This window comes from Bos indicus, chromosome 17 (genome assembly GCF_029378745.1).
Source record: "Bos indicus isolate NIAB-ARS_2022 breed Sahiwal x Tharparkar chromosome 17, NIAB-ARS_B.indTharparkar_mat_pri_1.0, whole genome shotgun sequence".
Taxonomy (NCBI): domain Eukaryota; kingdom Metazoa; phylum Chordata; class Mammalia; order Artiodactyla; family Bovidae; genus Bos; species Bos indicus.
In genome coordinates, this window is record NC_091776.1 from 66,712,379 (window position 1) to 66,739,310 (window position 26,932).

The window sequence follows — 26,932 nt, forward strand, 5'->3', positions numbered from 1 at the left end:
CTGTCTAGTCAAAGCTATGGTTTTTCCAGTGGTCGTGTATGGATGTGAGAGTGGGACTATAAAGAAAGCTGAGTGCTGAAGAATTGATGCTTTTAAACTGTGGTGTTGGAGAAGACTCTTGAGAGTCCCTAGGACTGCAAGGAGATCTAACCAGTCCATCCTGAAGGAAATCAGTCCTGAATATTCATTGGAAGGACTGATGTTGAAGTTGAAGCTCCAATACTTTGGCCACCTGATGCAAAGATCTGCCTCATTTGAAAAGACCCTGATGTTGGGAAAGATTGAAGGCAGGAGGAGAAGGGGACAACAGAGGATGAGATAGTTGGATGACATCACTGACTCAATGGACATGAGTTTGAGTAAACTCTGGGAGTTGGTGATGGACAGGAAGGCCTGGCATGCTGCAGTCCATGGGGTCACAAAGAGTTAGACACGACTGAGTGACTGAATTGAACTGAATGTAAAAAAGCCACAAAAAATAAACTACTTATCACTGACTACCATTATGTATCTATCCATGCACCCATACGTCTATCCATCTATTCATTTATCCATCCATCCATCCATCCACCCATTCATTCATTCATCATCCATCCATCCATCTATCCATCCACCCATCCATTCATCTGTCTATCCATTCAGTCATCCACTCATCCATTCATCTATTTATTTATCCATCTTTCCATTTATCCATCCATTCATCCATCCATCCATCCATCCCTCCATCTATCCATTCTGCCATCTACTCATCCATTCATCTATTCATTTATCCATCTTTCCATTTATCCATCAATTCATCCATCTATCCATTTATCCATCCATTCATCCATCCATCCATCCATTCACCCATCCCTAGTTTTCTGGATTCTATTTATCAACTTGCATTCAACAGAGAAGTCTTATCCTGTAGAGTTGGAAAGAGCTCCAGTTTTGATTACAAGAGACAGTAATCCCCTGAGGTTGTGCATCTACAAGGTGGAACTCCATTGATCACACTTAAATTTCTACCACTTCCCTAAGGATGCAAATTGCATTAGGCTGCCCTGGCCAGTCATTAAGAATGTGAGCCCTGGAGTCAAACTGCTTGGGTTCAAGCCCAGTTCAACCTCTTATTCTGCAGCCTTGGGCAAGTTGCTTTACCTTTCTGTGCGTCAGGTCCTCACCTGTAAAATGTAGATGTGAATAGGACTTCTAGGAGACAACTTGAAGATTAAGGGAGTGAATATTTGCAAGTTGCTTAGCACAGTGATTGGCCCACTGGGAGCTATAGTCTATGTACTTGCTATCCCAGTTAACCTGGCTGTGTTAGAAAAAATCACGCCCAAACCCAGTGCACACACTACTGAGCATGTATGATGCTCATAGTGTCTGTGGGTCAGAACTTCAGAGCGGCCACAGTGGGGCTGGCTTATCTAGGACTTCAACTGGAAGACTTGAAGGTCAGGAACTAGAGTCATCTGAAGTCTCACTTACTTGCCTATTAGATGGCTGATGAGGGTTGTAAGCTGAGACCTTGGCTGGGGCCACAGGCCAGCACATCTGTCCACAGCCTCCCCATGGAGCCTGGGCTTCCTCACAGCATGGCGGCTGGTTCCAAGCCTGAGCAACCCAAGCAGAAGAGGACTGGGTAGAAGCTGTGTCTCTTTTAGTGCCACTGTTGTTGTCGTTCAGTTGCTGAGTCATGCCCAACTCTTTGTGACCCCATGGACTGCAGCATGTCAGGCTTTTTTAGATCTACCCTTCCCACCCCACCACCAAAGTCACATGTTATCACTATTAATGCACTTTATTTATCAGAGCAGTCATAAGCCCTCCCAGGGTCAAGGGGAAGGGGAATAGACTCTGCTTCTTGGTGGGGTATGGCAAGGCTGGTGAAGAGCAGAGAGGACTGGAAATGTTGCCTTTTGGAGGAAAATGAACTGCTATAGCCATGACTCGCCATCCTCAAGCTGCAGGCATGGGGATCTTGGGGAAGGAGGTCTCAGGGAGCTTCTGTGGCCAAGATTACACCTCCCTTGGTGCACCCACTACTGTGCCTTCTGAGGTCTGGTAACATCTTCAATACCCTCAGGTCCCCACCTTCCCCACCATCCAGCCCCAACCTCATTTTGGTCTTGGGGTGCTCCTCCTGCATACCTGTTGTCACCAAAGTTGGGCTTCAGTCCCTTCACCCCACAGGCTACCCAGGATCACATTTAGGGAGACTCAGGCACTTCCCAGATGGCTCAGAGACTAAAAAATCTGCCTGCAATGAAGGAGACCTGGGTTCAATCCCTGGGTCAGGAAGATACACCGGAGAAGAGAATGGCTACTTACTCCAGTATTCTCACCTGGAGAATCCCATGGAGAGAGGATCCTGGTGGGTTACAGTTGCAAAGACTCACAAAGGGTCAGACATGGCTGAGCGACTAATGTAAGCAGACACTGCATAAAACATGGGAAGGGCCTCTGGCTTACTTAAACACCTCTTCCCTGAGGCAGGGCAGCACCGTAGCCCTGGCCCCTGCCTTGGGTGGAAGAAGGGAAAAGAGGGAGCAAACCCAGTCGTATCCACGCTCTAAGCCAGGCCCAGGCCCAGCTCAGAGAGGAGGGAGCACTGCCCCCACTCCCACCATTGCCCTCTCTTCTTGCTGACGGAGGGCCTGGAGCGACAGAGATGAGCCTTGAGAAGAGTAGGTTCTAGGTTCAACCAGCATCTACGTGGGTGATGTGGCAGACAGGATGCCATGGGTGCGAGCAAAAAAAAAAAAGAAAAAATAAAAAAAAGAAATACAACTCAAACAACCTAAAATGTTTATAGACCCCAGGTGACCGTCATCAAGGCTGTTAGCCCAGAGGGAGTTTTACTATCACGTGTGTGGTTGTTTGGCTCAGTCTCCTCTTCCATCCTGTGTTTCCAGGGAGCTGGTGTCCTGTAGGGGGAAGGACTCTGCCTGGTTTCATTGACCATTCATTTCAGGGCTTCATATGTGACAGAAGTAACGGAACGTGTATTAGCTAATGAAATAATTGATTCAATAAGTCAACTGTCCTGAGTACTGATTACAGACCAGGCATGGTTCTAGGAGGTGGGATGCCATGGCCAGGAGAACTGGGACAGCCCTTATCTTCATGGAGCTTCATTCCAGTGGGAGACAGTAGACACTGAACAAGATAAATTAATTTATTGTGTAATGTCAGACGGCAAGGAGAACTCTGTGGAAATTAAAAGGGGGCTCAGAGGGTAAAGAATCTGCCTGCAATGCAAGAGACACAGGAGACATGGGTTCGACCCCTGGGTTGGGGAGACTCTCTGGAGGAGGGAATGGCAACCCACTCCAGTGTTCTTGTCTGGAGAATCCCATGGACAGAGGAGCCTGGCGGGCTACAGTCCACGGGGTCACAAAGAGTCGGGCACAACTGAGCACATGTGGCACAACGGATAAAGAGTGATGTGCTGAGGGATGAAGTTTGAGCAGAGGCCTAGTCGAGGGAGGGGTAAGCCATGGGGGTGTCCAGGAAGGACAGTTTCTGGTAGAGAGGAGAGCAGATACACAGGGCCTGCAGCAGCAGTGTCAGAGATATTGCAGTGGGGGAAGCGGGGAGAGTAGAGGGAGACAGCTTGAGGGGCAGTTGTGTGTTACCCTGCAGACCACCATAAGGACATTGGGTTTCATAATCAGTATGCATAAAGTCAAGTGAATGAAGAAATAAGTGAAACAGTGGAGAGATGGATGGGTTTGTGGATGGATGGACAGGTGAATGGATGGATGGATGAAGGGAAGGATGGATGGAAGAGTGGATGCACAGGTGGTTTGATGAATGAATGAATAGATGTATGGTTAGATGAAGGAATGGGTGAATGGATGGAATGATAGGTGGATGAGTGGATGCCCAGATGGATAGGTAGGTAAATGAATGAATGGGTGGATGAAAGGTGGGTGGGTGGATAGATGGATGAGTGAGTGGACACGTGGATAGATGAATGGGTGGGTTAGTTCATGGAAGGATGTATGGATGGATGGTTGGATGAGTAGGTGGTTAAATGTATGGATAGATGAAGGAATGGTTGGATGGATTGCAGGATAGGTGAATAGATGGAAGCATGGATGCATGAATGGATGGATGAATAGATAAACAGATGGCTGGGTGGGTGGATGAATGGTTGGGTGGATGGGTGGGTAAACATGTGAATAAGTGGATAGATGAATGGATGGATGGATGCACAGATGGACCATTGGTCCCTAAGCCCACGTGTACTAACCTCTTCAATTGCCTTTCCATTCCTAACCCGTGTTAGAGCCTCACCCCAGGACGGGAAACACCCAGAAAGGATGAGGCATGGCACAGTTGATCCCCGGACACTCTCAGGGGTGGAGGCTGAACCTTAAATAACGCCTTTTCTTTTGTAGGAAGAACGGTTCTGGAGGCTCAGGCATTGGGAGGCATTTGGGGCAGGCAGCCGTCACTAACAGATTCATTAAGCTCGCTCCAGAGCAACGATAAAAAATCAATTTAGTTCACCAGGCAGCTTGAATGGGTGCCAGGAGCAGGGGAGCCCTCCCATCCGTGAGCTCAGGGCATGCAGAGAGGTGCTGTGGAATTGGGGGTGCTGGAGCATGGCCGCGTCCCATTGTCCGGGACACCCCTCCCCACCGGACGGCTGCAGGGGCTCTGACGGGACACCTGGGAAGGGGAGGGACAGCCCCAGAGCGGATGCCTCTGAGCATGCACGCAGTGCTGCAGACACACGTCACGTGCTGGCGTGCTGGTTACAGTCTTGCCCCTCCACTGCCCAGACTCATTCAGCGATATTTTAACAGCCTCTGAGAGCTGCCTAGATGCAGGGCTCTGGGCAGGGGTGCCCTGGAGGTCTAGACAAGGTCTGCCCCTTGCGGAACTCCCAGTATGTCTAGGGAGTGGATCTGGGCCCCGTGCAGGAGGGTGGGTGAGAGCAGAGGGGTGGAGAGGTGTCGAAGGAGAGAAGAGGGGGAGAAGACGGCAGGAGGGGTTTGGCAGAAGGGGGAAATTTGCATCCATCTTGGTCGCATAACGACACAAGTGGCAATTCAACCTGGGGTGACCAAAGGGATGCATAACGAAGGCCAGAGTGATCAGAGCGTGGCCAGGGTTAGGGGAGCCAAAGGCAAGGTGCGGCACCTCTGGGCTGGCAACAGTGGGGAGCCGTCAGCACCCCAGGCCTGAGAGAGAGAAGGGGGAGTTCCTGGGACCTGGAGACAGGCGTGGCTGCGGGAGCTGGCCGCCCACCAGGACCTGGACCCTGGGGTGGAGTCAAAACCACAGGGTATCCAGCCGATCTTGCCTTCTGCACCCTGAACCCCTTCAGGACCTGCATCCGGAAGCCAGGGCGGAGCGAGCTGGTGATGATGCCTGCAGAAGGTCCATTCTCAGAGCAGAGGGCTCCGGGAGAAGCTGGAGGGGGCAGACGGGGAACAGACAGTGCAGCCCTGCAGAAAGCAGTCTGACAGGGCTCAGTGACGCAGCGGGGAGAGAAATCACTCACGAGAGCCTCATCACGGAATGCTGGGGCTCCCGACAGAGTCCTGGCGGCTTCTGGGATGAATGGGCTTCTGTGGATGAAACGGATGGAAGTAGACAGGAGGTGGTGGGGAAGGGGGAGAGGCAGAGAGGTGTGGAGGGGCAGGGAACAAAGTGATGGGGTGGAGGGCGGGAGTCAGAGAGAGAGAGGGAGAGAGAAAGAGGGGGAGAGAGACAGAAGGAGGGAGGGAGGGAGAGAGGCACAGATAGGAAAGAGGGACAGGCAGAGAGGGATATTCAAGGAGATAGAGAGACAAAAACACATGGAGATTGAAGGGAGAGGCTGGAGAGAGCGAGGAGCAAAGGAAACACATGAGAAGATGTAACCAAAGGAGCAGAAGAGAGAGAACAAGGAAACAGAAAGAAATGAGATAAAATGATGGAGGGAGGTCGGGAGAGAGGAAGACGTGAGGGGCTTTGGAGGGCCATCTGGGCAAGGGTTGTGCTGGGAGCCCCCAAGGCGGGCAGGGTGCCCAGCTAAGAAAGTCGGGGTGCCAGAGCTGGAAGACTGGGGAGACGGCGGCAGAGGAAGGGGAAGTGGCTTTGTCAAGGGCATCCGGCAGTCTGGGGGCCTCACAGCTTCACCAGGCTCTCACTTAATCCACCTTCCTGTTTTCTTAGTCACATCAACAAGCAACCTTGAAATGAGAACCGGAGAGACAGAATTTCTCCATCACCTACTATGCATCGGGCATTTAATTGACATCGAATGCTGGGTCCCTCTCAGTAAGGCTAGGGAGTCTTCATGCTGGGATGACTTCCAGGTACAGATGGGGAAACTGAGGCTCAGAACGGGGGCTCCATCAGGACCTCGCCGAGTCTGGGTGGAGACCCGAGTCCTCCTCCTGGCATCAGCTCCTGCCCGCCCCCCTCTGGGTCTGCTGTGCGCCGCCCCGGACCCTGACATGAAGAGGACCATGTGTGGACGGGGCGGAGAGGAGACAGCTCTCTCCACCATTCCTCCTGGGTCTCTCTCTGCCAAGGAACGCAGCCAAAATTCCTTGGAATCTGTTGCTTTAAGCTACGCACTGGGGGGAACAGAGTCAGGCGGGGATGTTCGTAATGGTTTCCAAATGTCTGGCTGCAGCTGCCTCCTCAGCAGGGAGAGACAAGAAGGCCTGGGGAGCGGGGAGACCTGCTCCCGGCCTCCCTCTCCCCCACATGCATTTCAGGGGTGCTGACACCCCCGGAGACCTGGGTAGAGGGGTGTGCTTCTCCGGTCAACAAGCTAAGGGATGAAAGAGGGAATGAATGAATGGATGGATGGGTGAGTGAGGGAGTGAGGATGGCCCAGGGTCCAGCTCTCCTTTTCTGTAAAATGGGGATAGTCACACCACAGCCTGCCACTCCCACTGTTCCGTGAGGTCCTTACATGCATTAACCGTCTTAATGAAATCTCATGAGGATCCCAAGGGCATGCCCATTGGACAGACCGTAAAACTGAGGCTTGGAGGGGAAAGAGCTGGCCCGAGCTGTAGAGTGATGATGGGGGGAGAATCGCTTGAATCCGGTCTGTTTCCAGAATTCCTGCCCTTGGTTTACACAGGCACACAGGAGACGTTCCGGATGACCTCGGTTTAGAAGCTGCGTAGACCAGATGCTCCTAGGGGTAGTGGGCGGTGGTCAGAGCCAGCGAGTCCTCTGTGAGTCACACAGACCTGATCTCCGTGCAGATGGTCATCCCTGATGGGTCACCCTGCCTTACCAAGGCTCAGTTTCCTCTAGTTAGAGTGGGGCAAAATGGCCTCAGACTTGTTGGGTTGTCAAGAGAGGCTGACTGGATATGAGTGAGAAACCTTTCCCATCACTGGCAGGCACACTGTAGGTGTTTTTTTTTTTTTAAATAATATCGATAGTATATCACAAATGCATGCATGCTCATTGATAACCCATAATTATTTCTGACTGTCTACTGCTCTTTATATGCTTTTCTTCCCTTACTTAATCTGCTCTGCAAGCCTACGAGGTCTGTTTGATCCCTATTGTGTAGAAAGAATGAAGCTCAGAGAGGTTAAGTGGCCTGCATGAGGCCACACAGCTAGCGGGACATGGTGGAGTTGAGAGCCCAGTTTATCTACCCCTAGGCTCTTTAGTTAACACACAGATGTGAAATCATGTCCATCTGTGTGCCTACCACTTAGGATTTTTTTTAAAAAAGGGCTAGCCTCCCCTTTCCCCTCCTCTGCGGAATTCGCTTTGCTCCTCTGCCTCTGATTATGGGGCTCTGCGGTCTGGGGCCACAGCCACGTGCCTCAGCCATCTGACAGCGTTGGCTTCCGTGCCAGGCTCCAGAGCCTGGAGAAAAGGGCTCAGAAATGCCCGACAAAGCCCTCCCACCAGGCTCCAGGCCCCGCCTCCAACAGGACTTCTTCCCGAGGAATCGCATCTCTGTTAAGGTGAGCGAACCATGATTTGCTTTGAAATTTACGCATAGCTGGCCTGTAGTTGCCTGAGGAGAGTTAAGAGAGGGATTGTGGTGGAGAAGATAGAGAGACAGCGATTCCGGTTGCCCCCGACTCCCCTGTTTGGAGAAGACCGCAGCTTGGCATTTTGTTGTCTGCTCCTTCTTGATAACGATGGCTATCATTGTGAGCAAGCAGAGCACTCCGCTCTGCATGTATTGATTTTTTCCCCCTTAAAGCCAAGTCTATTGTTTTCTATTGATGAGGATAGTAAGTACAAAAGGATGAGACGATCAAGTCCTATTTAAGGAAAGGCACTTGTGTTAATGTTTGGCATGGACTTACCCAGGGTGTAGCACTCACACACACACCATCATCAGTCGTGTCCGACTCTTTGTGACCCCATGGACTGTAGCCTACCAGGCTCCTCAGTCCATGGAATTTTCCAGGCAAGAGTACTGGAGTGGGTTGCCATTTCCTTCTCCAAGGGATCTTCCCAACCCAAGGATCGAACCTGGGTCTCCTGCATTGCAGGCAGCCGCTTTAGCACCTGAGCCACCAGGGAAGCCCCTCCGTGCATATGTATGTATTTAAAAAAATTTTTTTTTTTTTGCTTCGCCAAGTGGCACGTGGGATCTTAATTCCCTGACCAGGGATCGAACCTGCATCTCCTGCACTAGAGGCACAGAGTCTTCACCACTGTGCCAGGGAAGTCCTACACATTTATAGTTTTCATATCCTTCGGTTCTGACTTTGGCTCAGGGTCTCAGACTCGCCAGCCCCCGGCAGCCCACAAGAAAGAGCGCAGGGGTCTAACAGGGGCCGAGCCCGCCGGGCTCCCCGCGTCCCACCCGCGGGGACAGCTGCTATCGCTCTGCCTGGCTGCTGCCTCGCAGGAATGCAAGCTCAGCGTTACTATGTGTTCCCATTTTCCAAGAAATTCCAGAAATCTAGACTTTTATATGAAAGCTCCCATTTAAACATATTGCAGCAAATTCCTTTTAAATAAAGCATATGTGGGGCCAAAAAAAAAAAAACCCACCCCATGGGGCTGTCCTGCATTTGCGACCTGTGTGCTTCGTGTCATGCAAATAAATGTCCGCCCCTCACTTTTAATTCAGCAGATGCATATGGCTGGACTTGTGTCATGGAATGATCCCACGTGCCTCTGCGATGCGGGTTTTGAATCGCAGGGCACTTTTTCTCCCAGTTTTCTTTCTTGTGTGTTAGCTTTTCCCCAGCCCCCTCCCTCCAGCTCCCCACTCATCCTCTTTCCCTTCCCCCCTGCCCCCCAACCATTCAATTTTATTAATGGTTGATTTTCTTTTTAAACTGTCTGGAGGCTGCTGTGAGCTCCACGGTTGCAATGGCTGATCGATATCTTGGCGGGAGGTGAGGGGTGGGGTGGGGGGAGAGTGTTATTTCATCAGCTAAGTGCCAGGTAATCTACTTGGTAAATCCCGTAGCCTCTTTTTAAGCTGGCCAGAGACGGGGCAAAAGAAGCTGGCCAAAGACCCAAATACGCCGCCTGATGGAATCGGGAAGAGATGCGTGGAGACCCCCTTGGAGGTTTGATCTGCGTGTTGCTGGTCCTCCGCATTGCTAGTTAATCCCAGCGATGTCTCCAAAGCTCATAACCATAGTTAGAACTGCTCCATCTGTACTAGAGGAGACTTAATCTCACTGAACTGTCACAAAAATGCTACCTTGGGAGCAAGGTGCTCAGCTTGAAGGCAGAAACCGAGGCAAGAAGAAGTTTCAGGGCATCTCAAGGTCCCCGGCAGACAGAGCTGGATCTGAACCCAGGGCTGGCTGACCGACCCCTAGTCTCGAGTTCTTCCTGCACGGGAGCTGGCTCAGGGGCGGCCATGGAAAGGGGCCTGCGTGGAGCGGCGGGGAACCCCCCCAGCCCCGCCACAGCAGAAGTCCCCATGGCCTTGTGAACAGTTTTACCACATTCTTCTGGTTCCTCTTTATGGAGACTGGTAGTCCCAGACGTTGTTCAATTACGGATTTATGGCCGCCGCTAGGGCCGGCCAGCGCTCTCCTCCGCGCGGCTGGAAGGCATTAGAGCTGCAAGAGGATGCGAGCAGCTTTCCTGGCGACAGAGGCCCTGTGAGAACTTGAGCTCCAGCCCAGGGACAGGGTTTTCCTGTTTTTGGAGGGTCAGTTTCAGCACGGAAGCCGGGGTGGGGGGACGAAGGTGTGAGCAACCCGATACGCACAACACATGATTTCCATTGATTTTCTTAGCAGGATGCCTGGGGACAAGGTTCCAGATTGCAGCGACCCCGCTGGGATGGGGGGATGCGTGTGGAAGGGCTGGGGGTCCAAGAGGCTCCCAGAAGGAGAAGAGGGGAGTCCAGGTGGTGAAGAAGGTGGGCTTTGGAGCCGGACAGCGGGGGAGGGGCGGGCGGGGTTCAAGTCTCAGCCACTTGAAGAACCTGAGAACCTGGACTCTTGACCGCACCCCTCTAAGCCTCCGTGTTCTCACCTGGGAAGTGGGGATGACAGTGGTACCCACTGCACTGAGGTGTTGCTGGGATTCAGTGAGATGCTGAGATTCACGTGCTCGACACAGGGCTCAGTGTGGATCTTCAGCAGACTAGATTTTCTCACGAGTGATAAAGGGACGAAATGATAACTCAGCAGTGGCTGTGAGCCAGGCTGGGGCCCGCGTCTTTGGTATATACTGTCCCGCACCATCCTCACAGCAGCCTGTTTGAAAGATGAGGACGAGGAGGCTCAGAGAAGCACAGGGTGGCCCGTTCCACCAGGAGCCCAGGACAGAGGCCTGATGCCTCTCGTCCTTCCAGTTGTTCCACATGTCCCGCCTCCTGCCCCCCGGACCCTGGTGAGCGTAGCAGGTGGAGAATGACAGTATCCAGAGTTGAAAACGAGAGAGCCTGATCCTGGGGCAGAGGCTGGAGGTCCCCACCTGGTGCCCTGGCAGCTGAGGCAGGAGCCCTGGCCCGCTGAAGTCTGAAAGCAATGGTGAATCTCGCTCGGGTTGTCTCTGAAGGGCAGAGACAGGAGGAGTCAGCGTCCTGACCTCCCGTCCTGAACCCCTGCGGGGGAATCGCAGCCCAGACCTGCTCAGGGCATCCGAGACCAGACAGGCGGCCTCTTTGAGCCTCGGGCTCCTGACCCGTGAATCAGGGCTGTGCCAGGCAGAGATGCCGCCCAGATTAAATAGGCGAATGTGGGAGATTGGCTCCTCCGGACACAGATCCTGGGACTCTGGGACTTTGCGTGCCTGGGGTTTATTGGGATGCAGTTAGGGAGACCATCGGGATCAACACCTCTAGGAGAAGGGAAACAAGCAGAGCAAGGCAGAGAGAAGTTGGGGTGCGATTCAGGCTCCCCCAGGATCTCAGCTGATCCATGGGCGCTCCAGAGCCGAGAAGGCTCTTCAAGTCATCCTGCCCAGAGGCAAGGAGGCCAGGCCCTTGCACCCCCATCACTGAGCAGACACTGGAAGGAGGCTTGACCTTGGACGAGGCAGCTCTTGCTCCAGCAAAGGGTAGTTTCTGGGGGCAGGGGCTCAGCTGGAAGCCGTCTGCCCTCGCAGCAGCGGGGGCGACGCCTCGGTGGCCACTGCAGCAAAGCACCACTTGACACTGGGGTGGGTCCAAGCACGTCGCTCGCCTTTCCCTCTGCCAGGGAGCCTGCCGTGAAGCCACTGAGGGGCAGAGGCAGGTGGGGACAGGAGGCTGCCTTCCATGCGAGCGGGAAGCTGGGCGGGGGAGAAGGGGTGATGGACGCCAGGAGGGAATTCTGCCCTGCCCGTGATGTCTCACGGGGCTGGGGTCTTAGGTGAGATGGTTGCACGGTGGTGCTGGGGGGGCGTCAGGGAGGTAGTATGCACCCTGAATCACACGGCTGGCTGCATCTGGGGCGAGCCAGGCAGGAAGCGCTGCCCCCAGGATGGAGGAGAAACGGTCGTGCCATCCGAGTGCTGCCCACCCCTCAACCCGCCCCCCCCCGAGCCCCCACCGCCTCCCCTGTCACCCTGCAGGGCTCTGCCTTACAGCCGGCGCTCGACCCTGGAAAAAATTGACTGCCTGTTTCTGCCTGACTGCTCGAGAGTTACAGGCTGCAGAGACGGGGGGCGGAGGGGGGCCGGGGGCGGGCGGCCTCCTCCTCATCAGGATGGATTTTTCTGCTTCTCTGCTTGTAGGAAGAGCAGGAACAGGATACGGGAGGCTGCTCAAGGAGTAATCACTGTGCGGGCGAGGGCATGTCAGGGGCTGGCTGTGTGACGCAGGCGGGGTGGGGGGCGGGGGATGAGGGCCAAGGCGGCGTGGGGGAGGCCGGGTGCCGTGGCCTCCTGGGAGAGTGGAAGCCGGGGCTGCCCCCGCTGCACACATGGGCACTCGCCCACCGTCTGTCCTGCGGTCTTTCCTTGTTCCTTCCTCCCTCCTATCCCTCCATCCTCCTGTCCTCCTTTCCTTGTTTCCTCCCTTCATCCCCCGCCCCCCGCCTCCCATCTTCCCTCCCTCCCATCCATTTGTCTGACCCTACATACGTTAATTTACATATTCCCAAACTCACCCCTTTCCCACTCTTTCCCAGTACCCATTTGCTTACATTTCTGGGGATCTGCCAAAAGCCCAGTGTGGTACCGGACCCCACTGATGACCAGGTCAACGATTCCGCCCTCATGGACTTCACAGTCAGTCGAAAGAGGCTCTGACTCTGGGTGGGTTAGAGACACTTGAAAGAGTCAGAGCGGGCTTCCTGGAGGAGGAAGGATTTGAAATCAGCCTTGGGAAAAGATCAGGTTAAGAAGAGGGATGGCGTCACAGAGGAGCAGTAAGTTTCTGTATAGGCATAGCTGGAGGCTATGACACAGGTGGGGATGATCTGGCTTAAGCAGGGGAGGTTCCAGAACATTGCCCACTTAAACCTCACACTTACTCTCCACCACGGATCTTCCAGAACCTCGGCGTGCCATGAAACACAGTTTTAAAAACCACAGGAAGGTTACGAACTGGTTATTCCGTCTGGACTTCGATGAGACCCTAGACTGCAGGTTCCGCCTCTTACATGTCCAAGAATCAGTTTTGGGGGGAGACAGTGAAGGCCGTGTTTCCTCCAAGTGGAAATCAAGTCCCAGCTCCTTGGGGAGACACAGAAGGTCCTCCAGTATGCTCTAACCCCCAGGGCTCATCGCCACCACACTCAGCCCCCACTTGCCAGCCATTTCCAACTACATGTGGTTTCCAGACTGGCTGGAATCCAGCCTGCCTCTGCCTGGAGCGGCTCCCCATCCCTCCAGTCTTGTCTTGAGTCCCTGCAGACGTCCCACGACCGGCTCTGAGAGCTGAGGTCAGGGGCCACGCTGTATGCAGTTGGTGCTCAATATATGCTTGTTGCATGTACCTCCCCCGGCCCCCACAACAAACCAAGAAAAACGTGAATGGCAATGTGAATCCAAAGTTCATAAATATCTGTCTTCATCTTCCAGGATGGTCAAGTCCATGTGGGGTGAACTGGGAGAGGGCGGGGAGGAGGGGCGGTGTCGCTCCATGCCTGCACACAGTAGGTGCTCAGAACGTGCTGCTCGAGGGACACAGAGAGTGAACCCACATCTCTGGGAGGTGCTAAAGAATGATTCGGAGTATGAGAAAGTGGTCACTGGTGGTCTTGATTCGGAGTATGAGACAGTGGTCGCTGGTGGTCTGAAAATGTCCTTCAAACCTCAGGGTGCACTCCCCCCTCACCGCCCGTTTTGCCTGGCACATGGAGGAGCGTGGGGCAGGGCAGTCTGTGGATGCACGCCCTCATTCCAACTGTTTACATCATTAATTCACACGGCCCGATTTGCATTTGCACTCCAACTCAATACTTTTTATGATGCAATTACTACTCAGAGATGAATTTTTTATGAGTTTTCCTTTTAATGTCTCCGGGGCCCTTTATTCTTAAGGAAATCTCCTTGTGGAAGAGGACTGATTCTCTTAGAGTGTGGGGGGTGGTTTAGAGCCCTCTGGCCCCCCCTAGACACCACCCAAATAACCCCTTTTCCAGGCAGCCCTCCCTGGCCTCGACGCCTGGGGAGGAAGGACCCCCTTGTGGATGGGCAGCAATCCAGGTTGGTGGTTAAGGGAACGAACTCTGGGGTCAACGTATCCTGGATTCAGACTCCCTCTGCAGCCTGGAGGAAACAACTAAGCTTCCCTGAGCCCCAGGATTGTCATCTCATGAACAGGGATCAATAGCCACGTGGCTACCGATCTCATGGACTTGCCTGGGGGACACCGTGGGCTCTTGTGTGCTTAAGTCCCTGACTTTCATGAAATATGTGCTGTTACTATTATCATACACCTGTACAAGGAGCAGCCAGCATCCGTCCACTTAGATAAACTAGGCTTCTTGGCCTCTGTATTTCACTGGGTTTGCAGGGGGGCGGCGGGGGCAGGGGATCACCCACCCACTAGAAAGATACAAAGAGCGTCTTTAGAGTTTAGAGACCTCAAAGTCTGATACACAGGCAGACTTTCTTTCTTTTTCTTGCTTGTCCCAGTGCTGGTCAGTCCTATCTACTGTAATAGGAGGAGGCAGGGAGGGGGTCCTGGGGAGGCAGGTTACCGCCTGCAGAGGTTAAGATGGCCTGTATTCACATGTGCCTCTGTTGATTCCTAGAATCTCCCAGACCTTGACTGAGCGACGCCTTCTTTTCTTTGCAGACGCAGCACCTGAGGTCTGGCGGTGGGGGGAGGGTGGGCCTGAGGACCTACTGCTCCTTGCAGTGTCGAGAGGTCTCTGCCCATCTCTGTGCCCATCGTTAGAAAGTGAAAGTGCAAGTCGCTGTCCGACTCTTTGGGACCCCATGGACTATACAGTCCGTGGAATCCTCCAGGCCAGAGTATGGGAGTGGGTAGCCGTTTCCTTCTCCAGGAGATCTTCCCAACCCAGGGATCGAACCCAAGTCTCCCGCATTGCAGGCGGATTCTTTACCAGCTGAGCCACGAGGGAAACACCCATCAATAGGCAATTCCTGTTCATCCATCGTGTGCTAGGCCGAGCACCCCAACGTCAGGGAAGTTTTCTTGGAATGCCCCGTGGCAGCGTGCATTTCCTGTTCTAGCTCTGTATCAAACCACCAGACTTGTGAAGGGTTTTTCTTTTCTCCCGGTGCCGCTTTCTTCCTCCCCCACTTCTTTCTTCCCATTCCTCTCTCTCTTACCTCTCATGCATCTATCAATCTATCCATCCATCTACCTTACATTTCCCAGCCATTTTTAGTGACAAAAAACAAAAAACAGCTACACAGTCCGAAAAGCAAATGTTTACACAGCACAAAAGCTCTCTCACCTCCTTGTACCCTAGCACCTAGCTTTATCCCTGAGGCATCCATTGTTCCTGACTCCTCGTGGATTCTCTCAGAGGTCTTTTTGGCAAGTCCAAGTCCATGGAAGCCCAGCCAAGGTCTCTGTCCTTTACGGAGGGACGCATTGTAATCATTGTCTGAGCCCTGGCTGTTTTCACCTAGAGGATGCTTTGTGTCCCCGTATAGGCATCAACTTCCTTTAAAGGCCGCAAGGTGTCCTGTTCTGGGATGAGCCAAACTAGATCTATTCAGGGACCCTTTTCCTACTCTTCACCTGTCACTACCTTTTGAATGCCTGTCTCTCTGAAGTGACTGTAGGCTTTGTGGGCACGGAGTGGTTTTTGTGTTCTGTCTATTTTCTATTTCTGTATCTTCAGAGTATAGCTTGGAAAGTCTTGAATACAGCAAGTTCTCAATAAATAGTCCTTGAATGGGTGGATGGAGGAAGGAAGGAAGGAAGGAAAGAAGGATGAATGGATGGATGGATAGCTGGATGCGTAGATGGCTTATAGAACCTGGCCTAGGTCTCTGGTTCTCCTGCCTCCCCCCGGCCTCTCACGGCCCCTTGACCTTGATCTCCCCCAGGGAGGACCCAGTGGGGAGTCCCTGTCTTCTGGGGAGGGGATGCCCGTTTGCAGATAAGCACACGCTGTCCTACTGTGCAGCTTGTGAACCCAGGAGCCACAGCGGGCTGCCAACCAAAGCTCTCCCTTGGACGCTCGCGAACAGCAGTGACTCCCCAAGCCTGCCAGGGCTGGGTGGAGTCGTACCACGTTATGGAAACTTCTATTTCTGCTTTACAAAAACAAAGCAGGGGAGGAGAGCTGGCTCTGCGCGAGGCCCACACTGGCCCCTGAGTCATCTCTACCTCAAGCAAGGGCGAGAAAGCCCTCCTAGGCCTGGGCCTCTCTGGGAGCCATCAGCCAGTGAGGTCATGCCCCTGCCTCCAGCATCCCGTAGCCCTGGCCTCGAGGAGACTGCAAACTCAGATGCCCCTGGGGTCGGGGCGGGGCGGGGCGAGGGCGGCAGGTCAGAAACATACAATGAAAAGTGCGGCCAGCACAGAGCCAAATGAACACTTTTCCACACCAGGAATCTGGATTTTTTTTTTTTTTTAATGTGAAATCTCCCATTTTTTAAATTCTGGAAACCAATTCAGATATATCTTTAAACATTCTACGCAGGCCACGCCATCGTGCAGAGGGCTGGCCTGAGCGAGAGAACCACTGGCGGGGGCCTCTGCCAGATGCTTCTCCCAGAGAGCTGCAGACTCTCTGGGTACCAACTGGGATGTCTCTGTTCCCTGTGGCCAGGGGCCCTCTCTGCATCCCTGAATGCCGGAGATGCCGCTCGCTGCTCGCAGATGGGAAGCAAAAGTGGCAGTCAGGTGCTTGCTCTGCTTTTAATGAAAGCACAGGCTTTGCAGATATAGATCGGGCCCTCAGGGGTGTGCCACTCTGAGCGATGCACTTCCCTTGCACCTCTTGGTTCCCTGCATCCTCTTCAGCTGAGACCCGGTGTTTATAAGCTCAGGCTCTGTTTTCAGAGTGTCTGGGTTCAAGTCCTGGTTCGGCCACTTACGAGTTGGGTGAACACAGACAAGTGATTCAAGTTTTTTTTTTTTTTCCTTCTTGCCAAATCTCAGTGTGCTCACCCGTGAGACGGGAGTCATGACAGTCACCATAAAAACTAAATGAACTGATATGTGGGAAGTGTTGACACTTCCGCCAGTGTGGTAGATACCATGGTTCTCCCATTTTACAGATGAGAATACTGAGCCCCAAAGAGCAGAAGTCACTTGCTCGAGGTCAGTCATTGCTAGACACCAAAATACGAGGTCTTGTGGGTCTCGGGAGCAGAGAGTGCTTCTTGTTAAGCCCTTGATCCGTGTACTATTGATAAGCACCCGTTTGCCACCAGCTTGTTAAGCCTTCTTTTGGTGTGAAGCTTTGTGCTCTAAGCAAAGCAGGACCCACCCGGAGGAAGCCCATCCCATTAAATTCTCAAGGAAGCCGCATCTGATGAACGAGGCAACTGAGGCTCAGAGAGGTGAAGGGGCTTGCCTGGGTTCACACAGCTGGTCAGCGGCTGTGATGGGATGCTAATCGGGTATGCCTGTCCTCCCCTCCAGAGCAGATGCTTCTCCCAGGGGGAAGGGGTGGGGAGCCCTCTTTTCTCTAGAAGCTTCTGTTGACAAGCAGGGAGTTGGCCTCCACGTCCTGGGAGAAGCTGGAGACAGCTCTGACCACTTAGCAGTGGGCCTGAGAAAAGAAGGATCAGCATGTGCTCATGGGCCCAAGCCCAGGTGCTCAGATACCACTGGCAGTCATCTGTGGGCACCGGGCAGATATTTGCAGGAGCCCCTGACTTGTTTCTGCCTTTGGGTCTGGGCACAGCACGTCACTGCAGTGCTCGTTCACCCCTTGGACCTGAGAATGACCACACACCCATGGAGTCCATGACCAAGGCTCATGCGCCTTTCATTCCTGTGTGCTAGCCTCAGAAGGGAGTGGCATCACCCCCTTGCATGAGTTGTGACATCTAGGCGACTTAGTGGACCACATTTATTACTATGTGCCAGAGGCTGTTCTAAGAGCTTTAAATTAATGGACTCGTTTAATCTGAAAGAGGACCGCCAGCGTGGTAGATACCATGGTTCTCCCGTTTTTACAGATGAGAATACTGAGACCCAAAGAGCAGAAGTCACTTGCTTGAGGTCGGTCATTGCTAGACACCAAAATACGAGGTCCTGTGGGTCTCGGGAGGAGAGAGTGCTCTTCCTGCCTGGAGGACCCTATGTGATGTTCAGGGGACTCAGCTCCATCCACCAACCCAACTGGCCACTTACACACCACCCTGGGTCAAGCAGCACGCTTGTGGAGACCCCGTTTCGAAACTACTCCTTGTTATGTCAGGCTCACCTCTTGAGAGGACAAGGACAAGAACGCCTGCCTATAAACATGCTGGGTGCGTGGAAGGCAGTGACCATCACCCCTGGTCTCCATCAACGTGGTCAGCCAGTCGCTCACATCTGCCGAGAGCATAGGCTGACATTATGTCAGAAGAACTAGACTGAGGTAATTAATTCAGGGAAGAGAAGAACCGTTCCCGTCTTTGCCCATCTGCTGCTATGTGACCTTGGGCATGTCCCTTCCCCTCTCTGGTCCTCAGCATCTCCAGGGGCTTAAACTCTGTGACCTCTAGGAATATTTTAGGCTCAAGTAGTGGGTGGATAATTGAAAAGACCTGGGAGCATCTCCTTCAACTCATCCCTCTTTGCTCCCTTGTCTGGAAAAGCCAGTGGCAAAGACGCCACTGTCTCCTGTCTGATTTGCATGCATCCTTGGCAAGAAGAAACCTCAGGACTAGTTTATTGTTTCCATAGCTAACGCTATGATGGTTATTATTGTTCTATTAGCTGCATTAACCGAACTGGGGGAGAAGGATGCACTGAGTATTTCCTCTGAACTCTCTCTCGAATCCTTGAAATAACCTCGGTGCTGCCGTGCCTTTCACATAACAGACAAGGAAAGTAAAGCTCAGAGGGGGTGATTAAATAGCTTGAGGTCAGTCTCCACGCCCGGTCGGGGAGAAACCACAGTTTGAACCCGGGAACTCTCAGTTCAGCGTCTTGGCTCTCAGCCATGAGACGTCCTGCCCTGAGGGTCAGAAAGCAGATCCTCCTCCTCCTCCTCCTCTTGCCCCAATGCTCCTCTCACCTTGGCCACCCCTCATGGAAGTATTCTCAGTCCAGACGGCCAAGAAAAGAGAAGTAAGAAAAGGGGGAAGAAAAAAAATGAAGAACGCTTTGTTCCTTGAAACGTTCTCCACAAACACGGTCTCTGCCAGGTACACGACTTAACTGCGGAGGTGACCCCCGAACCCCCTGGCCACCTCCAGCCCTCCTGGCAGCCGGGGGTGGTGGTCACATGACGCCCAGACAGCCCTGGTGGCTATTCAAGCATGTCCATGTGAAGCGGCTCCAGTGAACACAGCTCCCATGAGGGGACAGGCAGGGGCTGGAGTCAGCCTTGGACACGGCCCCTCACGCCATGCCAGAGGAGCCCCTGTCAGCACCCACTGCCCTGGCAAGGATGCTGGGTGCTAAGCCTGCTTCTGAGCTCCCTGACCAGGAAGCAGCAGCTCTCGAGAGTTGAACTGGCCACCACGGGTTAGAATCATCAGTGGGCTTTTGCTCACAAGAGTCGAGCCTGACCTTCCAGCTTCATTCATTCATTTCATACTCATTGAAAAAATGTGACGTGGCTGCCACTCTTCTTGGTAGCTGGGATATAGCAGTGAGCAAAATAGGGGATATATTTGTGGAATCTCCAGTCTAGCAGGGTAGATAGCCATTAAAAAATTAAATACTCAAGTATCCAGTCACAACTGTGCTAAGTTTCAGAAAGGAGGAGTAAGCATCTGAGGACTAACAGAGTTCTAGAGCTATGGGGCAGATTAAATGAGATGCTGCCAGTGAGCCATTAGTGTGGGCCCAGCGCAGACCTGCAAGTGGTTCGTGTCACCGTCTGTGATGATTTATCTCAGTTGAGAAGAGGGGAACCATCTGCCCCAAGGTCACTCACCCAGAGTCCGCACTTGAACCCAGGTCTCCCAGCTGTCACTGCAGCACTTTGCCCCAGCTCCGGTGAACTTTGCATGCCCCGGGGAGAGCTACCCTCCTCCTGCCATTCACCAGCCTGTCACAGACACACCAGAACTCAAACCCAAGGTCAAATCTTGAGACCCACATGCCCTGGGTGGCAGCACGGCTCTCTTCCGGGGCACCCTGGCTGGGGGGAAGGGGCAGAGGAGAAAGCAGCCAACACAGCATCACCCTGGCGGGAGCGGTAACTTCTCCTAATTATTTCCCAGCTCCCAGATTCATTAGCGACCCCGGTATTAATTCAGATTGTCGCATTTATCCCCATCTGTCCCAGATTCATCACTGAGACACTGACGATGCTAATGTGGAGGGTTTCAGCTATGAGGCCTCACAGGTTAAAGTTGTTGCTCAGGAGGAGGAAGGACCCCAGCAATTTTTGCTTGAGAACAAGAAAGGAGAGCCCCCTTACCCAACCTAGACACACCACTGTCTAAAGCCTCCAAACCCCAAAGCGGGCAGCCCACGGCCCACGGGCAGATAACCTTCCACCCTGGCCTCCGCATCAGAGAAATTCCTTTTAAATGACTCTACAGACCTTCCCACCCACCGAGCTCCCCTCTTTGGTTAACAGATGGGCTCAGCTAACCATTCCCAGCTTTCCGATAAAGCAGTGTCAGGCAGTGAGGCACCCTCAGGAAGGCATGCTTGGATAATAAATTCCAGGGCACCCCCGCCATCTGCAGGCCGCCAATCACAGGGCACAGGGCTCGCCAGGGCTCCCAGCCTTCTGCTGCGGAGGAGCGGGGGGCGGACCCCCGGCGGGCGGGGTGGCGGCCAGCCCCTGCCCACACTTGCCCGCCCCTGCTCCCCTGTCCTGCTCAAGCCTGTGACCCATCCCAGCCGAAGCGGGGCCCGGGCCATTCCTGCAGAGCCCCCTCCATCGATGCACACGAGACCCAGCAGGCAGGCAGCACTTGGATTCAATGCTGTGATCACGAGCCTCGAAGGCAGACAGGTTGGACGCGCTGCCAACATTTTGGCTCAGCAACATTTCACGGCTTCGTCTCAGGCAAGCCTTTCCCATCGGAGTCTTGGTTTCTCCATCTACAAAATGAGAGTTAAAGGGACTTCCCTGGTGGCCAGTGGTTAAGGACCCACCTTCTAACGCAGGGGATGTGGCTTCAATCCCTGGTTGGGGAACTAAGATCCCACATGTTGTGGGACAGCCCATGAGTCACAACCAAGACGCAATGAAGCCAAATAAATGAACAAATACATTTTTTTAAAAAGGAACAAGAGTTAAAGACATCTCTTCTCTCACAGGTTTCATTTAATGATGTATGTAAAGCGCATGGCACAATGTCCAGTCAGTGAATGTCAAGTGGTGATGATGATGATGTCATAATGCAGAAGCCATTTAGCCTGGAAAACAGGTTTGATGATTTCTGCTTTGTATGATTCTTGTGTTGGAGATGTGATAGTAGGCATGCAGTGTCTTAACCTGTTAACACAGTAGGCGCCTCTGTCGAATCTCCAATTCATTCATTCATTTATTAATATCAGAGGCATTCACTAAACACTATGCCAACCTCTGTTAGGCCTGGAGAAACAAAGTCATGGTTTCTACCTTCAAGTCGTTCATGGTCCAGAGGGTTGACCGAGCAGTCTCTGCAAAGGTATAGATTCTGAAGGTCCCAGAGGTTTGCCACCTGTCTAGACAGAGGCCAGGCTTCCCAGATGAGCCCTCTCCATAATAATAGAGGCTATTTGTGCCACATTGCTTGAGCTCTTTCTGGTTGCTGAGGTTTCCTAAGGACAGGGATGCAAAATGTGCAGTATGTGTTCTCTTGAATCCCACACTGGGCCAAGGCAGACATCACTAAGTGAGCCCTATCCTCTTTTATACTGAGCCCTAGAAAGATTCTTTGCTCCTGGCAGTCACACACACATGATTGAAACTGGCACCCAAGTTATAAACAGACACCATCCCAGCCTTAGTTTAGGGATCAACCATCCAACTATGTGAACTACACCTGGCCCTCTACTTGTTTTTGTTAATAAAGTTTTATTAGAACACATCCATGTTCCTTCATTTACATATCATCTTTGGCTGTTTTTGCACCACAAGGGCAGAGTTGAGCAGCTGTAGCAGAGACCAAATGGCTTGCAGAGCCCAAAATATTTACATTCTATCCCTTTACAGGAAAATTTCTTTGCTGTTGGGGATTTACTATAAGAAGTGAGCAGGGTCACTGTGAACTGAAATTGTCAGCACCTCACCAAGTCCTGTCCACTCTCACACTCATGTCTACTTGCTATGAATGCCCATGATTCTTTGCTTCTGAGTGCTGTCCTGGCCTTGGCAGCCTGCATAGCCCAACAGAGGGCAGGCTGGAGGTGCCAGCAAGTTAATGTCCCCGACTGGAGACAGGGTTGAGGTGGGCAAATGCTGTAGTCCCCCCAGCTCTGAGGCCACTGCTGAACATGACAGAATTGCATGCTAAACTATCAGAGAAGTGGTTTCTATCCTTTGTCCTTGCTTCTGCTTGGTCGTGTTGCACAAGCTTCTGTTAGCTAAACTCTTAGCCTTGTCTCGAAAAGCAAATCTCCACCCTGAAATGCCCTACTTCCCTGCCCACAGCAGACATCATTAATCAATCACAGCCTGACTTCCCCTTTGCATCTTTTCCAGTAAAGAACGCCAGCCAGATACTATCAACGGATGGGAACTGGCACATCAGACTGAACGCATTACATGAGGAAACGCTCACGATATAAGCCGAGCAGAAAGAAGCATGATGGTAAGCGCAGCATAAACCAGTTCTTCAAAAGAGAACGTAAGTTTGCCAGTGCAAATGATAAGTGCAGGAAAGTGGTATATCACAGGGGTGTGGGAAGGCGAGGGGCAAGATTGCAACGTTCTTTTTCCTCTTTTGTGTTGCCTCTACACTACCTACTCATTTGATGCTTGTGTTCTTTGAGCACCTATTACGTGCCAGTCCTGTGCTGAGGGCACAAGGATGATCAAGACGTGTGTCATTGCCTAGTTGAAAAGGCAATTACTATGCAAAGTGATAGGTTGGGACAAAGCCCATGGGGACAGGCTCCGACCTCAGTGCCCCTGTGCTTGTTTTCCATGCGATTCTTCACAGTTAGGATGCTGGAGTGACTTGTGAGATTATGTGAATTACTCTCGATATTATGCAACGAGTTCCCCTTCTGGAATCTTCTTTTCTCTCTCTCTCTCTTTCCCTCTTAGATTACAGACTCTGTGAGGGCAGATCCTGCATCTTTTTTGTTTCCTGCCACATCCCCAGCGCCTAGAACAGTGCCTGGCATAGGGCCTGGGTTCAATTGGTATTTCGTAAGGAAGAAGATGCATTTATTAAAAAGCGGGAGGTGAGCATGGGGTGTACACTGTGATGAGAGATAAAGGCGGATCACTGACTTGTAACTACACAAGAGTTTTCACTTTGTCCTGAAGGTTTTTAATATAATCAAATGAAAGGAAAAAACGAAACAGTTTAGTCTTTGCAGATGAACACAAGGGTGAACCACCCACACTAGTATCCAATTATTAGCTAATCTGTAATGAATGGGGTTTAATTTTCAGTTCACATATGGGCTCTGGTCTCTGAGAACTTCATCTCAAAGCACAGGAACAGGCAGCACAGACTTGAATACTGATGGATGGGTTTGCACCTCCGGAGTGTCAATATGTAACATGCGATTTGTCTTAAGTTGTAGAGTCACTTTGATTCCTCTTAAAGTGTTTCCTACCCATCGAGGCAGAGAAGAGTTTCCAAGGCAGGCAGTGGAGAGGCAAACAAAAGGTACCACTTTCTGCTGTGATGCCAGGGTTCCTGAAACCCCTGGAGCCTCAGTTCCTCATCTGTCAAACAGGGTCAGTGACAGTGATTCCCTCAGAGTGATTGTGAGGAGGAAGTTGCCTGACACACACTGAGAGCTTCATCCTCAAAGGTTACACTGATGATGGTTTGATGATGGTGGTGGTGATGGTGAGGGGATGATGGTGATGATGATGAGATACTGGAGCTGGTAGAGGTCTGGTTTTGCAGGGAAGGAGGGTAACTGAAGTCCAAATGGGAAGTGACTGGCTCAAGACCACGCAGGGAATCACTAACAGCGCTAAAATCCCAGGGAAATTCTCAAAAACCAATTCACCTACTCTTTCCTCTGGGACTGCAGTTCCGAAACTGTGAACTGAGGCACGCTGGGCGCCACTGCTGCTTCCCGACTGTGCTGCAAGATATCTTTAATTGTCTAGGTCATCCTCGCAATACTTGGACTCTCTCCAATGTCATGTAAACTACTAGCTTGAGGTCATTCCCAGTTCCAGCACCAGAGCAAACCGCATTCCTTTTGATGATGTCATATCTCTGTGACCCTGGGTTTTCGGTGGTTGCTGTGATAAAAAGCAAAGTCTGGGCCAAAACCAGCGTGGAACAGGAAATGAGGTTGCCAGAGTCCAATCTGATTCTGAGGTTTCAGAAGCTGTGCAGAGCCCAACAGGCATATACATTTCGATAGTAAGTAACTGTGCTTATGTAAGACTGAAATAAAAATATTATTCTTCTATCAACTTATATGAATTGTTTTTTCAAACTGCTGCTAAGTAGTTAGGGCATACATGCTCATTAAATTTGCACCTAAATACCTAATAAACAGAAGGTCGAGGGGTTTCTTTTGGTGAAACAATGTAGGAACACTCAGACTGCTGGAAACTCAGAAAGTCTAAGGACCTCTGCTCCCCGAGAAAAGGCTCTAAGCTTGGAGGGAAGGAGGCAGGCAGCTCCAAGCCTCCATCCAGGACTGAGACCTGAGCGAGGGAGGTTAAGGCCTTGCAAACAAGACAAAGCAGGAGCAGGAAACCCAGTCTCCCAGCTGCTACCAGGCCTGTGTTCGTTTAGAACCAGCGCCATGAGTAAAGTGGGGACCGTGTCCTCCCACTTCCCCAGCGAGAGGCAGGGGACTGGCTCATTCCGTGAAAGAGTCTTTGGTGTTTACTCTGTGTCAGACACCGAGCTGATACCATGATAATGAGGCAGAGACTCTGCCTTCAAAGGTGGGAGAGGGAAGAGAGGAAGAAGGATGAGAGGCAGGAAGGAAGCTGGCACTATGCTTATTCTTACAAATAAAGCTCCGCGAAACACAGTTTCAGAGAGGTTAGGTAAATGACCCAGAGTCACCCAGCATCTAAGAAGCTAGATCATGACTCACTACCAAGACAATCACTTTTATCCCTGTGTGGGGGCATCCAGTGAAGTTGCTCAGTCGTGTCCGACTCTTTGCGATCCCATGGACTGTAGCCTACCAGGCTCCTCCATCCATGGAATTTTCCAGGCAAGAGTACTGGAGTGGGTTGCCATGTCCTCCTCCAGGGGTTCTTCCCCACCCAGGGATCGAACCTAGGTCTGCCGCATCACAGGCAGACACTTCACCATCTGAGCTACCGGCGAAGCCCATTCGTGCTCTAATTTGAGTGTGATCCTATCTGAAGAAGGGTGGAGCCTTTCCTGGTGGTTCACTGGTTAAAACTCTGTATTTCTAATGCAGGGAGCACAGATTCAGTCCCTGGTTGGGAAACGAAGATCCCATGTGCTGTGTGGTGTGGCCAAAGGGGGAAAAAGGGGAAAGATATGAAAAGTGTGGTACTGGCCCAAAGATGCAAATATTGATTGATGAAATAGAAATGAGAGCCCAGAAATAAACATTGATGGTCAATTTATTTCTGACAAAGATGCCAAGAAAACTAAAGGGGTAAAGTAGTCTTTTCGGACAAATGGATATATACATGCAAAAGAATAAAACTTAACTCAAAGTGGACCATAGACCTAAATGTAAGATTCAAAATTATAAAATGCCTAGGAGAAAATATAGAAGTAAGTCTTTATAACCCTGGACAAGGCAGTTGTTTCTTAGGATGTTAAAGCACAAGGGATAAAATTAAAAACAGACAAATTAGACTTCATCAAAACTGGAACCTTTATGCTACAAATAATATTATCAAGAAAGATGGTGATGGATGTTAACTAAACTTACTGTCATGATCATTTTGCAATGTATACCAACATTGAACCATTCTGTTTTACGCCTGAAACTAATACAATGTTATGTCCATGATACCTCAATTAAAAAAAGAAATGCAACAGAAAAAAAAATAAAGTGAAAAGGTAATTCATAGAGGGAAGAAGTTCATTGCAAATCACATGTCTGGTAAGGAATCTGTATCTAGTATATGTAAAAATGCTTAAAACTTCCATGAGAAAAAGACAATCCAATTGAAAAATGAGCAAAAGATTTGAATAGACAGTTTCCCAAAGAATATAGACAAGTGGCCAGTAAGACCACGAAAAGATACTCAGCATTATTAATTCAGTAGGATAATACAAATCAGAACCATGAAGATGGCCCTGACCCAAGAGGCGGTAAGTGCTGGTGAGGATGCAGAGAAATCGGAACACTCACACGCTGCTGGTGGGAACGTAGAGTGGCACAGCCCTTTGTAAAGCAGCCTGGCATTTCCTCAGAATATCAACCATAACCTTACCACATGGCCCAGCAATTCCACTTCTGGGAATCCACCCAACAGAAATGACGACACAGATCCATCTCCAGACTTCGACAGGAATGTTCACAGCAGCACTCCTCACTGTAGCCAAAAGGTGGAAACAGCTCACATGTCCGTCAGCTGATGAATGGACAAACAAACCGTGGCCTTTCCGTACAATGGACTGTTGCTTAACGATAAGAAGGAATGGGTCACCCTCATGAATGAGTGAAATGACATGTCCTATTGAACGTCCTTAACCATCACATAAAGCAAACACTATAACCACTGTTTTGACAAGAGGAAATGGAGGCACAAAGAGGCTGAAAGTCCCCAAGGGCCCGAAGGTGGGGACTTCTAGGAGTCGGCGCTGACAGAGATAAGTTAGCTGGGTGCAGTGTTGTTGGATGGTCCTAAACTCACGGGGAATTCACTTATTCCCGTTCCCTCATTTAATTTAATACTGTTTATTGGGCTCT

At 51.5% G+C, this 26,932-nt stretch overlaps 1 long non-coding RNA gene across 1 annotated transcript in view; it reads left to right on the forward strand.

Moving 5' to 3' along the window:
- Nucleotides 1–22,733, forward strand: part of LOC139176767 (uncharacterized) — a 36,276-nt gene extending 13,543 nt beyond the window's left edge. Inside the window, exon 3 of the long non-coding RNA XR_011561217.1 lies at nt 22,575–22,733. This is a non-coding gene — a long non-coding RNA (uncharacterized lncRNA). The remainder of the gene's footprint in view (nt 1–22,574) is intronic.
- The last annotated feature ends 4,199 nt before the right edge of the window (nt 22,734–26,932 follow it).